Genomic DNA, 12,664 nt, shown 5'->3' with positions numbered 1-12,664 from the left:
GTAGGTTTGTTTGAGGCATATAAATTCAAACTAGGCCCACAGTTGTGTACATCACTGCACAGCCCATAAATGTTCAGTATTGAAGATCTCTGACTGTCATCCTAATTTACATTACCTCACATGCCAATATCTAAGCCAGGAAGAGAGAGAACTTCTCACTTCTTGATTCTTATTCCTTCATTCTAGCAGGCCTGTTGGATGAGTCAAAATCAAATGACCCTGAGCCAGAGCAAAAAAATTGGGCATGCCTCCTCCTACTTTACTCTGCCTTTGAGGGAGATCAGCCATAAATATGCCTTTTTTAGGGAGAAAAATTAGTGTATTTATTTATGAATGTGGAGGAACTAAAGCCTCTCCAGAAATTCCAAAACATTGAGGATTTGATGCTGTCCTGTAGATGGAGTTTAGTCTTGGGGGAAAATTGGAGAAATTGAGTAAAATCAGGGGTAGTATAGGCAAGAAGACTGAGGGAGACTAGAGATAGAAAGGTCACCCTGACATAAATATGTCTGCTTTACCTAAATCCCTCTGCAAAACAAACAATAATCATTTCAGAGAACCTCACAATTTCATTATTAGGTTTCTCTCCTTTTGTCCTCCTGCCATATCTTTTTTGTTCCCTCACGCCATCTGAGGGGCAGAATGAGGAAGACTAGAAAAAAAAGTGTGAAATGTAAAAATTTCAAATAACAACAACAAAAGACTTTTCAGTATTCATCCCTGTCAGTTTGCCTCAGAATCAACTTGTTCTGCTTCTGTTGCTTGTTTCTTTTAATCATTAATATTATGTTTGTTTGTTTCTAATACCTGAGGACTTTTCTTCACGGTTGGTCACTGACGATGTACTCCGAGGAGAAAGCCAGAACCACCCACTCCCACAGGCGCTTTGGAAACTGCCGCTTTGATAAGTGCTAAGTGGGTCTCTCTGTCCGACAGCAGAATCCAGGATGATGATTCACAAGCTGAGATTTATGACTTGCTTTGTTCAAAAGAGACAAGCAAAATATTTATTTCTGTCATTTCTCTGAAGAAGTCATCTGAGTCACTCACATGCCTCTCTTGGTATTTAAAACGCTAGCATTTTGAGTAGTCACATGACAATCTTCAAATGTGGATAGAGACTAATAGACATAATAAGTTAGATTTGGCCTAGGTCCGTGGTCGGCAAACTGCGGCTTGCGAGCCACATGTGGCTCTTTGGCCCCTTGAGTGTGGCTCTTCCACAAAATACCACGGCCTGGGCGAGTCTATTTTGAAGAAGTGGCGTTAGAAGAAGTTTAAGTTTAAAAAATATGGCTCTCAAAAGAAATTTCAATCGTTGTACTGTTGATATTTGGCTCTGTTGACTAATGAGTTTGCCGACCACTGGCCTAGGTAATTGGCCCGAGCACTTATTGAGCCCTTGAGCCCACTGCTTGCAAGTCAATGTGTTAAAATTCACAAACATTCTCTCATTTAATCCTTACAAAAGCTCTATGAGGCATTAATATCTATGATCCCCGTTTTATATGAACAAAATAAATGAGGTGATTGAGAAATTTACCAAAGGGCCTGCCCCTCGTTAAGTGGTAGAACTGGAATTTAATCTGTCAGATTCCAGAGCTCAAGTTCTTAATCCTCTATTTTCAATTATCAGGGAGCTTTCTCAGTAACCCAGGCAGGCCACTGGCAAAGACTGCTGAAATACTTGACTTATAGCTATGCGTTAAAGGCCTCTATCCACCTGTGAAAGATGTACCCATGCTACTTTGCCTGCTACTCTCTGTGCCTTTAAATCCTTTTAGGTAGTGCTGTTAATATTTACTGAGCACCCTCCATGGGCTGGTTAACACAGACAAGTTATTTCTAGCAAGAATTTTTTTTCTGGGGCTGTTTCCTAAATGCAGCCTCATCTGCTTACCCTTCAATACGATCCAGATGAGTCTGGGCTGAAGTCACTGGGGTGATGAGCAGCACTGGGGTTCTGTCTGGGTGACACCTGAGACACACACGCCCTACAAAACCCATCTCCAGGATCTCCTAAGAGGAAGAAAACCACTAGGCCAAGTCACAGGGCGGGAGGGGAGTGGAGTTTGAACCCCAGTAACCAAATTCAGATTGCTCACTGTGTTTGAAAAGTGGCATTCACCCGTGAGCAAAATTCTCCTCAAGGACTCTCCTGTTAGTATCCCCAGCAGCCAGAAGTTACTCAGGTAATTTTGTTCATTCAAGCCAGGTGCTTGCTGCCTTCTCACTTAAGCTGCCTATGGCTGCTTTTCATCAGTAAACACTGGGCTCTACCTGATAACTCTACTGGCAGTGCAGGAGCCCAGGAACTTTATGGGACGTGTGGTGGTAGTTAGTGTAGTAAAAGCACTTTATGGGAATTTATTCTCTTCTGTAAAAGAAACAGAGTCTATATATACTGGAATCTGCTAGAAGAAAAAGGAGAAATCTTAGGTTGGCTAAATTGGAGGATTTTCATGGTTTTATATATCACTATCAATTTTACTTCAGTTTGCAAAGCATTAGAAGTAGATAAACACAATTAAGAATTTTTAAAATCCTTTGCTGTAAGCTAGAGAAACATTTAACATTTATTCTGGCTTATTTTTCATCTCTTGCCTATTAAAAAAAACTACACAAGCTATTTTCTAAAACGAAAAGTACTAATGGCTGACAAATACAAAAAAAAAGTGTTTTATCTAATTATTGCAAAATTTTTAAAAGGCAAACTTCAATTTCCAATCTGTGAATTAAAAATGAGAGAGAGAGAGAAAATAAATAAATAAATAAATAAATAAATAAATAAATAAATAATGGGGGGGGGGGTACATTAATGGTTGCAGTGATGTGGTTCCTATACCATGAGTGAATTTAAGTTTAAACTGTCTTTCTGACAAATTATTTATTCAGTTTTATAAAATCTTTTAAAAGGTTATATACCCATATCATATCCAACACACAGTATCTAAAAATCCATCCTAAGAAAACAGTTGCCAATAGAATCAAAGATTTGCCCAACAAATACACTGAACACAGTGATGTCAGAAGAGGCAGGGTCCCAGGAGCTCATGTTCCTGAGGTGTCTAATTGGCCTATTACAGCCTCCAATGCTGACAGCCATCTTGCATAATAACCTGAAGAATATTTTAGGCATGAAGTTTAAAAAAGCTTGGGGTCCAGTCTTTGCTCTGACCCTTATCTACTGGCGGACTCTAGAAAATTACTTTTTGCCTCTGTTATTTAACATTTTCAACTGCACCATAAAATACGCTTAAGATCATAAGACATTTGAGCCAGACTGTTTATTCCCAACTCTACTATTTACTAGGTAATTAAATTTGAGTAAGTTACTAAACCTATGTACCTTTATTTTCCTGTCTGTGAAATAGAGATAGTAATCGTTTTGACCTGTAGAATTGTTTTGGCCACAATAATGTACTTATCCAATGTTAATTACATTATTACTAATAAATACTACTTTAATCTAGTCTATATAATAGAGGATTATGCAAATTAGCTGGGACGCCACGACCGAACAGTAGGGACCTGGCGCCTGGCCGCGGCGAGGGACTTCAGGCCGTGCCCCCACCCTCCGCCCCGCAGGGCTTGATGGGGGACCTCAGGCCACGTGGGGCTTGGTGGGGGATCTGAGACTGCACCCCCACACCCGTCCCTGGGCCGGGAGACCTGATGCTGCGCCCCCTGCCTAGAGGGGCTTGATGGGGGTGGGGCCGGCCAGGTCTGGGTCTCCTGCATTTTCGAAGCGCGTGCGGGTGGTGGGCGGAGACTTGACTCTGGGTCCCATGGTGGGCCCTAGACTCTGACAGGAAGGAGATTTTCATATACATTTTACTAATTAATTTTCTTTCATCTCTGACACTTCTATTACAGAGAAAGGGCAAATAGCAATATTAAAATATTTTCTCTAATTAATTCCCTTTTAATGTGTACGAATTTCGTGCACCAGGACACTAGTATAGGTTATATGACTATACTTGAGGCATGGGAATTATAAAAGCCATATTTTTGAATGGGAAGAGGAAGGTAGTGAGATAGGATTCAATTCTCATTTTTCATAATAGGCTTTTTGGTATCAGTTGAGAGATGTATGTAAGAGTCAGACAGATGAAGATCAAAATATCAGCTTCTGAAAGACAAGATTTGGGTCAAGAAAGATTTCAGAGGAAGTGATCCTAGGAAGTAGAGTGAGGATGTGGGAAATAGAGATAGGGAACAGAGAAAAGCCAGTAAAGAGTGTGTCAATAATGAGAGTTGGGGGAGGAGAGAAACCTCCCCCCCCCAAAAAAAAAAGTGTCTATGAGCTCATTTCTCCTGGAAACCTTCTGAGAAACTGTGTGGAACCCACCTGATTATTGTCCAACCAGAGAATGGGGAGGCAGGTCCCACCAGCTGAAGATGGTGTTGACTCCTCTGCCCTCTGCTTCTGATTCCCAGGGTAAAACTAAGAGCAGCTGTGGGGCGGAGTAGTCCCTCCTGTGGAGAAACAAAGAGATGCAGGGACTGTCAGCAGGGTGGAAGCTGTCACGACCAGGGCAGGCAGGTGGCTTAGAGGTGGCCGTTAGTATGGACTGGGGTGTGAACAGCTTCTGTCAAACGGAAGCGGAACTGAGGCATGGAGAGTGAGCTTCCTCATACTTCAACTATGAGTCTGGCGACTTAGCTGCCCCACCACTGGCCTCCCTCGCAGGGCAGACTCTGCCCCACACCCTCACCGATGGAAGGGCAGAGCAGAGGGCGCCTGGCCTGAGGCAGGTGCTTCCGAGAGAAAGAGGAAGGGGTTGAGACGGGCCTTCTCCCAGGCCAGGTATTCCCTCCTCCTGAGGAGGAATGAGGGAGCCCGGGGAGAGCAGGGGGGAGGGTCAGGGTTCACAGACATCATCCACGTGGAAGCACAAGGGCAGGAACGTGGAGAGCCCAGCGGAAACCAGCATATAAAAGCTAACACTGAAATTAAAAACAAACACAACGGAAAACAGTTCTATTCACACGTTAGTTCTGAATATCAAGGTTTATACCCCCAAATAGCTAAAAAGTTTCTAAAGAAGTTATCTGATGGGGAATGGGAACCAGGACAAGGAGGAATAAAGGACCGCTTTTCCATTGTAAACTTAATCACACTCTGACTACTTAATCTGCATATGTGTATTATTTTGATAAAAATTTAAACAGTAAATTTTAAAAAATATATAGTAGACCCACTGCATTGAGAGGGAGAAGGTTTTTCAAATCTGGATGGCAGAATAATCCTAATTTTTAAAAATTCTACACCAACAGTTGTTACTTTTATAATCAGGAAAATGCAAATACATAAAAATGTTCTGAAAAAATAAATAAAGCCGAGATGAGTTGGTCTCTGCTTTATATGTTGCTTCTACGTATTAGGTACTTACTAAATGTTTGTTATTATTTCAATAATTTTAAGAAGAAACAGTGAAAATAAGTTTAAGAACACAATTCGTTATTCTCTGCTAGTTCTAACACCCCTGCTTGATTGAAATCTCTGGGGGGGGGGGGGGGGGCATTGGGATGCAAATAATACCAGTGAGGTGCCAACGTGAAATGCAAGAAACTCTGGATTTGGAATTAAAAAAACAAACAAAACTAGGTTGGAGTTCTGGCTCTGCCACCCACTAAGTCTGTGATGCCAGTTAAGTTCTTCAGCATCGCTGAGCCTGGTTCCCCTCGACAGCAAGGGGACAGTAACACTGGCCTCAGAGGATCATTGTGGAGATGAAGTGAAACGTGTGCAAGCTCTGTGAACACCTTACATAAATATAGGCCCCTATTTGAACACTCTTCTGTATTAGATTTTAAAGCCGAAAAGCAAATTATACAAAACCTATTAAAAAGAAAAGTTATAAAGGAACATTTAATAATTAAAATTTTACTATAGAATACATTTTAACTTAAGATATAGTGGAAGAGAAATATAACCGTCATTGGGTGCTGGCTAGTACCTTGGCACACTGATAACAGTTTTATGTTTTCCACCTTACAATTTTTTTTTGTCTGGTTATAAAAGTAACACATGCCTATCAATAGATCCTCAAATATATCTTCCGCAAAATACCTTATAATGGCCATGAAACACGTCATTAATCAGCTGTGCAGTAATTTAGCATCTTCCTATTGAGATAGATGGTTCCTAACTTTTCAGTATTATAATTAACTGGGTTTGATATGCCACTACATAAATTGTTGCATCCTAACTCGTAATGGCCTATTTACTCATCTGGACAATAAGCTTTGTGAGGGACTACTCATTTTTTTGCCATTGTTACTTAGTGTCTAATATTTTGCCTGCCACACAATATCTACATCTATAAATATGTGCTGTGTGAATGAGCAAAGAAATGAATTAATGAATACTAGTATTTCACCACAGAACCCGAGGGTATTGCAGGGGGGCCTCACAAAATGAAATAACCTTTATGAAAGTGCTCTGTGCGTTTCATCAGCATTATTTTTACTGTTTTTAGTGTTACCATAAACCAGAGCAATAAGAAAAAGACGCCTGAGAGGTAGGTGTGGGGGCATGGCAGGGAGAGAGGGTTGCAACCAGCTCCTCCTCTCCCACACGCTGGCAGGCAGGCGCTATTTAGAGCTCTTTGTCTGCCTTGGCAAGGGACAAAGCTTTCATCTTAATGGGATCCTCTGCTGGCAGTGCAGTAAGTAGCTGTTTCAAAGCAGGAAGGAAAAAGAGAGAAAGGAATGGCTGTAGGGGAGGGAAATCAATTTGCTCAATTTCTACTTAATTATGAGTGAGGACTATACAAAGGGGAATCTATGGACAGAAATGCAGAATGCATCATCAACCAAGTTCTGTGCTTGAGGTGTGTCTGCTGACAGCTGGATGGGGCGAGCGCTTCCAGAGGAGCGCATTGCAGCCACTCGAGGTTTCGGAGCCTTGGAGGCAGTGTGCGTATTACAGGAGTGCTACATTACAGTCGTTTCTGGTTTAAAACGGCAAAAAATAAACCTTGGGTGATGGAAATATTGCCCATCTTGTTTGATATGGTGGTTACAGGGGTATATACAATTGTCATCAACTCTACAAACGGAACAGTTAAAATCTCTGTGCATCTTGTTGAATGTAAATTATACCTCAATTTAAAAGTGTATTAGTAGCACGACGGGTGTGGCTCAGTGGTTGAGTGTTGACCCATGAACCAGGAGGTCACCAGCTGGGATTCCCGGTCAGCGCGCGTGGCCAGGTTGCGGGCTCGATCCCCAGGAGCGGCATGCAGGAGGCAGCCGATTGATGTTTCTCTCTCTCTCTCCCTTCCTCTCTCTCTCTGAAATCAATAAAGAAAAATATTTAAAAATGTATTTAGTAACAGAGTTTTTTCTGATTGCAAAAATAACATGCACTCATTCTAGAAAGTTTAGAAAATACAGGTAAGCACAAAGAAAGACAAAAATTACCGGAACTTTACTACCAGAGAAAATTTCCCTTAATATTTGGGTCATAGTTTCCATTATTCCACCATTCTAGTTAGGAGGCTACCTAAGAAAGCAATGCGTATTATGATAGGGACATATTCAACTAACAATCTGACCACTTATAAAATTAGTCCCCACCCAAACATCCTCTAGCTTCCGTCCGCACCCATCCTGTCAAAGGGCTGTCAGGCAGCTGTTCCCTGAATGTTGGATGTAAACATCCACATCCACACATGTAATGGGAGTTGGAAACAAAGTGGACTGTGATTTTTTTTTTAGCAACAAGGGATCTTTCATAAACTCAGTAAACATGAAGTTGGAAACTGCTGGGTCATGTAAAAGCCACTGAAAAGCAAGAGTTAGACATTATGTGCATTTACCAAGAGAAAATAAACAGGGATAATGATAAGCACTTCAAAAGAGAATGATCTCACAACATAAACTGATGAACAAAAACAGATCCAGAGACAGAGAAGCAATCGATCAGACTGTCAAACCTCAGAGGAAAGGCAGGGGAGGGGAGGGGAGGGTAAGGGGGAGAGATCAACCAAAGGACTTGTATGCATGCATATAACCAATGGACACAGACACCAGGAGGGTGAGGGGGAGGAGGGCAATGGGGGGATAAGGACACGTATGTAATACCTTAATCAATAAAGAAAATAAAAATTAAAAAGGAGAATGATCTCATTATCAAAGATTACAAGAAGCCCTTCAGAAAATAACAAAGCCCTCATATTATTTTTGTTACAAAAGTCAAGCATATAATGGTGAAGAATGTTACATCATACTGTCACGTAATTTTATCCAAAAGAAAGAGCTAAAATATCAACATTTTAAAAGTTAATTCTCATTCAAACACTTTAAAAACCATGTTTTTATAACACAGGTTTTCGAATGTTAGTGTGCATTGGACTCACCTGGAAATCTTGTTAAAATGCAGATTATGATTCAATTAGGTTGGAGGAGGGGCTCTAATTTCTGCATTTCTAACGAGCTCCCAGGTATGCTGATCTAGTTAGTCTTTGAACCTGACTTTGAATAACAAAACTGTAAAATTGTAATTTAAGTAGCGTCACTTGAAATGGCCTTTATTCAATACTAATTATCCTTGAGTATTGAGAAATGTCTTCCTATCCTTCCAACTATTTCTAATTTAACTGTTTCAGACATATGTCATCAATGGTTCTCAAATTATAAACAAATCACTTGGAGGGCTTGTTTACACACAGATTGTTGGACCCCATCCCCAAAGTTTCATTCCTGGTAAATCTGGGGTGGGGTCTAAAAATTGCTTTTCTAACTAAGTTCCCAGGCGATCCTAATCCTTCTGGTTTGGGGACCATACTCTGAATCACTGACTTGAATGATTGCAATAACTTCCAGGGAGTTGCTTACAATACCTGCAATGTTTGCAAAACAAAGAGGAAAATGGAAATTGTACAGATCATATGAACAACACCAAACATTGAACTACCTGAATGTTCCTGGCATTTACTTAATTCAGTGATCCAACTCATTGCCCAACGGTTCAACTTTACGTTGTGTGTGTAGATCAGTGGGCTCCAACTGTTTTGACTGCATAATTATTTTTATTTATGATTTTCTATCATTTTTCACATTATTACTTATATTTCTAGAGAGAGCAATGAGACTACATATGTTGGATTATCAATTGTTTTCTCTCACCACTAATGACAAAGATTCCCTCTAACTTTACGAATAGTGGCTCTGCCATCATTTTGTTGATTGTGCTTGTATTATTGGAACAAGCAAATGTGTATACATATATAAGTATAAACTGCTCATCTCATGAAATTTCTTTGTATGGGTCATTTAAAAAATGAGAGGATTACTTAGTCAAAAGCAGATAATAGGACTTGTTAATCCACTCCTTGCATTTGTAACCTGCAAAACAATGCAATAGGCAAAAAAGGAACAAATAACTGAAACTCCTTTCCTCTGAGGAATATCCACTATGTATACGCAAACCTTTACTCACTACTCTTAGTATTATTGTTTTGTAGACAATGTAGTCACCTGACTGCATTCCATCCAGCACACAGGTTTGCTGTTGGTCCAGAATGATACCTTGGAACTGTGTGACAGACGCCCCAGGAGGAAGTAGTGGTTAAGCACTCTGGCTCTGGAGAAAGATAGCCTAGTTCAGACCCTGGCTCCACTACCCACTGTAAGCTCTGTGGTCTTGAGCAAGTGGCTACACCACTCTGTGCCTCTGTTGCCTCATCTGTAAAATGGGAATAATAATATAGAACATATTTCACAGTGTCACTATGAAACTCAAATAGTTAATATGGGTAAAAGCATTTAGAATAGATCCTAACACAAATTAAGAATGCAGTAAACATTAGGTATTTTATTATACCCTGAACACTGAATTGAAAGTCTGAAGATCTGGGTTCAAGTCCTGACTCTGTCACTGATCAGTTTTATGACTTTAGACAAGCCATTCAACCTTTCTGAGCTTCATCTGCAGAGTGGCCCTCTCATCCCTGGCTTGCCAACCTCACAGAGTTGTGATTTCAAATAAAATAGTCCGTGTAAATGTGCTTTGAAAATCTGTAAAGCACTATAATTTTAATCTCTTGTATTTTAATGTAATTATATTATATAAAATGTTTTATAATGTAGAACCATGATTGAAGCAGAAAGTATGCTTGGTAAATACTACTTTCTTTTCTTACATTTTATAAGCACTCATTGGACAATTTATTTTGAATTTTTTCTGAGATTTAAAATAAAACTCACTAGGTGAAAAATTTTAAATAATTATTTTCTCCATTAAAAAATTAAGTGGCCATCACTAATCTTTTAGCTGTTTGGTGTGGTATAAAGAGTGTGGGCTTTCAAGTGCCCATCAGTAGATGAGTGGATAAGAAAAAACTGTGATACATTTACGCAATGGAATACTACTCAGCTGTGAAAAAAAGGAAATCATACCTTTGCAACAGCATGGATGGACCTAGACAGTATTATGCTAAGTGAATAAGCCAGTCAGAAAAAAACAAATACCATATAATTTCATTTATATAAGGAATCTAATGAATAAAATGAAAAAACAAAAAACAAAATTAATAAACCAAAAATGAGTGTGGGCTTTGAGAACAGAGGACCAACATGAGTCCCAAGTGATCTGTGTGACCTTATACAAGTCACTTACGTGCAAACAGGGGTAACAGTGGCTGCCCAGCCCACCTCCCTTGGGCAAGATATGGAAGGACCTAATGAAATACAAATGTTCACAGTTACCATGGATTACAGATAATGTCACATATGTGCCTCGCTTAGGAATTGATTTCTTTTTTAGTAATAGACTAAATAGTAACTATTGTAGGCTTTCCCGGCCATATGTCTCTTCACAACTACCAAACTCTGCCATTGTTGCATAAGTGCAACCATAGGAAATACATAAATAAATGGCCATGGCTGTGTTCTAATAAAACTTTATTTATGGACACTGAAGCTTTATTTTTATATAATTTTTATGTCATGAATACTCTCTTTCAGTTTTTTTCAAACCATTTAATTGACCATTCTTAGCACAAAAGCAAACAGCAGGCTGAAGTTGGCTTGTGGGCCATAGGTTTGCAGGCACTGCCATCACACCTGTCCTCTCTCAGTACCTTAGGATATAATTCTCAGGAATTGTGGACTTTACATCTCAGTTCTCACCTGTGTCTGCCGTGATTCTCTCCTACCCTGGCCCCCTTTGGTGGTATCTGATGCCCGAGTCTCTGTTTCCCACGAAGTCACTTGATAGTGCCACTACTGCAGGCGATGTCCATGCTAAGGGTGTTGGCTCCTGAAGCTACAAACTCTTAAAATCCCTCCCACTCTTGGAACCGGTTCCCTCTGCCACAGGGTGATGGGGGCTGGCTTCTATTGCTGCTGCAACCATCAGGGAAGGTCTCCATTGCAGGCTTGTTGAAAGTTAAAGTTGAGGGGAGGCAAAGTTTAGTCATCAATGCACTGGGGCCATGCTGCCCCAAGGCAGAATCAAGGCCTTTCTCCTTTGTGCGTTAGCATCAGCAAATGAGTAACAAAATAGGATTGTCTTGTGATCCCAGTAGCTTGCGTAGTTTATTGAAATAGAGCTTTCATTTCTTATATTCTACTCTCCTTAGGACTCTAACATGGGTTTATAGAGGCTGGGCCAGAGGCTAAATCTGAGAGACAGACGTTATACTGTACTTACTAATTGGCCCTCCCCTCTGGCCACTTTCTGGTCTAAATTTAAGAGCCCTACTTCCTCTTCCTTTAGGATGAATTCTTTCCCAGGAGACTCCTTTTCTCCTCAAGAACAATAATGAAGGACCCATGCCCTAAGACTAACACAGGCAGACATGTCTGAATGCCAACGGTGATTAAAATTTAGATTCAAGCCAGAAACCTCCACTCCATCAGAATTTCACTCCTCATTCTCTCTCATTCTTCTTAACGTGTTATCCATTTTCAATAATGTTGATTATAAAACCATAGTTATCTTTCTTTTAGAAATCTTTTTTTCTAGGACAAAGTCACAGAATCAAGCGTGAGAAGGATGCAATGCACTGTTACCGGTCTGACGATGGAGGAGGCCGTGTGAGAAAGACTATGAGAGGCCTCTAGAAGCAGGGCGTGGCCTCTGGTGACAGGCAGCTCAGGAAACAGAGGCTTCAGTCCTCACAACCACAGCAAATGCATTCTGCCAAGAACTGTAGTGAGCTTGGAAGAAGAACCTGAACGTGAGATAAAAATGCAGTCCGTTGCCCTAGCCCAGTGGCCGGCAAACTCGTTAGTCAACAGAGCCAAATATCAACAGTACAACGATTGAAATTTCTTTTGAGAGCCAAATTTTTTAAACTTAAACTTCTTCTAACGCCACTTCTTCAAAATAGACTCGCCCAGGCCATAGTATTTTGTGGAAGAGCCACACTCAAGGGGCCAAAGAGCCGCATGTGGCTCGCGAGCCACAGTTTGCCGACCACGGCCCTAGCCGGTTTGGTCAGTGGTTAGGGCGTGGGCCTGTGGACTGAAGGGTCCTGGGTTGATTCCTGTCAAGGGCACATGCCTGGGTTTCAGGCAGGAGGCGTGCAGGAGGCAGCCGATCAATGATTCTCTCTTATCATTGATGTTTCTCTCTTTCTCTCTCCCTCTCCCTTCCTCTCTGATATCAGTAACAAATATATTAAAAAACAAAACAAAACCGCAGCCA

At 40.7% G+C, this 12,664-nt stretch overlaps 1 long non-coding RNA gene across 1 annotated transcript; it reads right to left on the bottom strand.

The window, feature by feature from the left end:
• Positions 1-663: 663 nt before the first annotated feature.
• Positions 664-4,563, bottom strand: LOC307102413. Its single transcript, XR_013813733.1, has 3 exons — positions 4,352-4,563; positions 1,901-2,019; positions 664-979 (listed from the first exon to the last, which is right to left on the bottom strand). It is a non-coding gene; the product is annotated as an uncharacterized lncRNA (long non-coding RNA).
• Between the last annotated feature and the right edge of the window lie 8,101 nt (positions 4,564-12,664).

Source organism: Cnephaeus nilssonii (genome assembly GCF_951640355.1).
Source record: "Cnephaeus nilssonii genome assembly, chromosome: 6".
In the NCBI taxonomy this organism is placed as follows: Eukaryota; Metazoa; Chordata; class Mammalia; order Chiroptera; family Vespertilionidae; genus Cnephaeus; species Cnephaeus nilssonii.
This window is presented reverse-complemented; position numbering and strand designations above follow the sequence as displayed.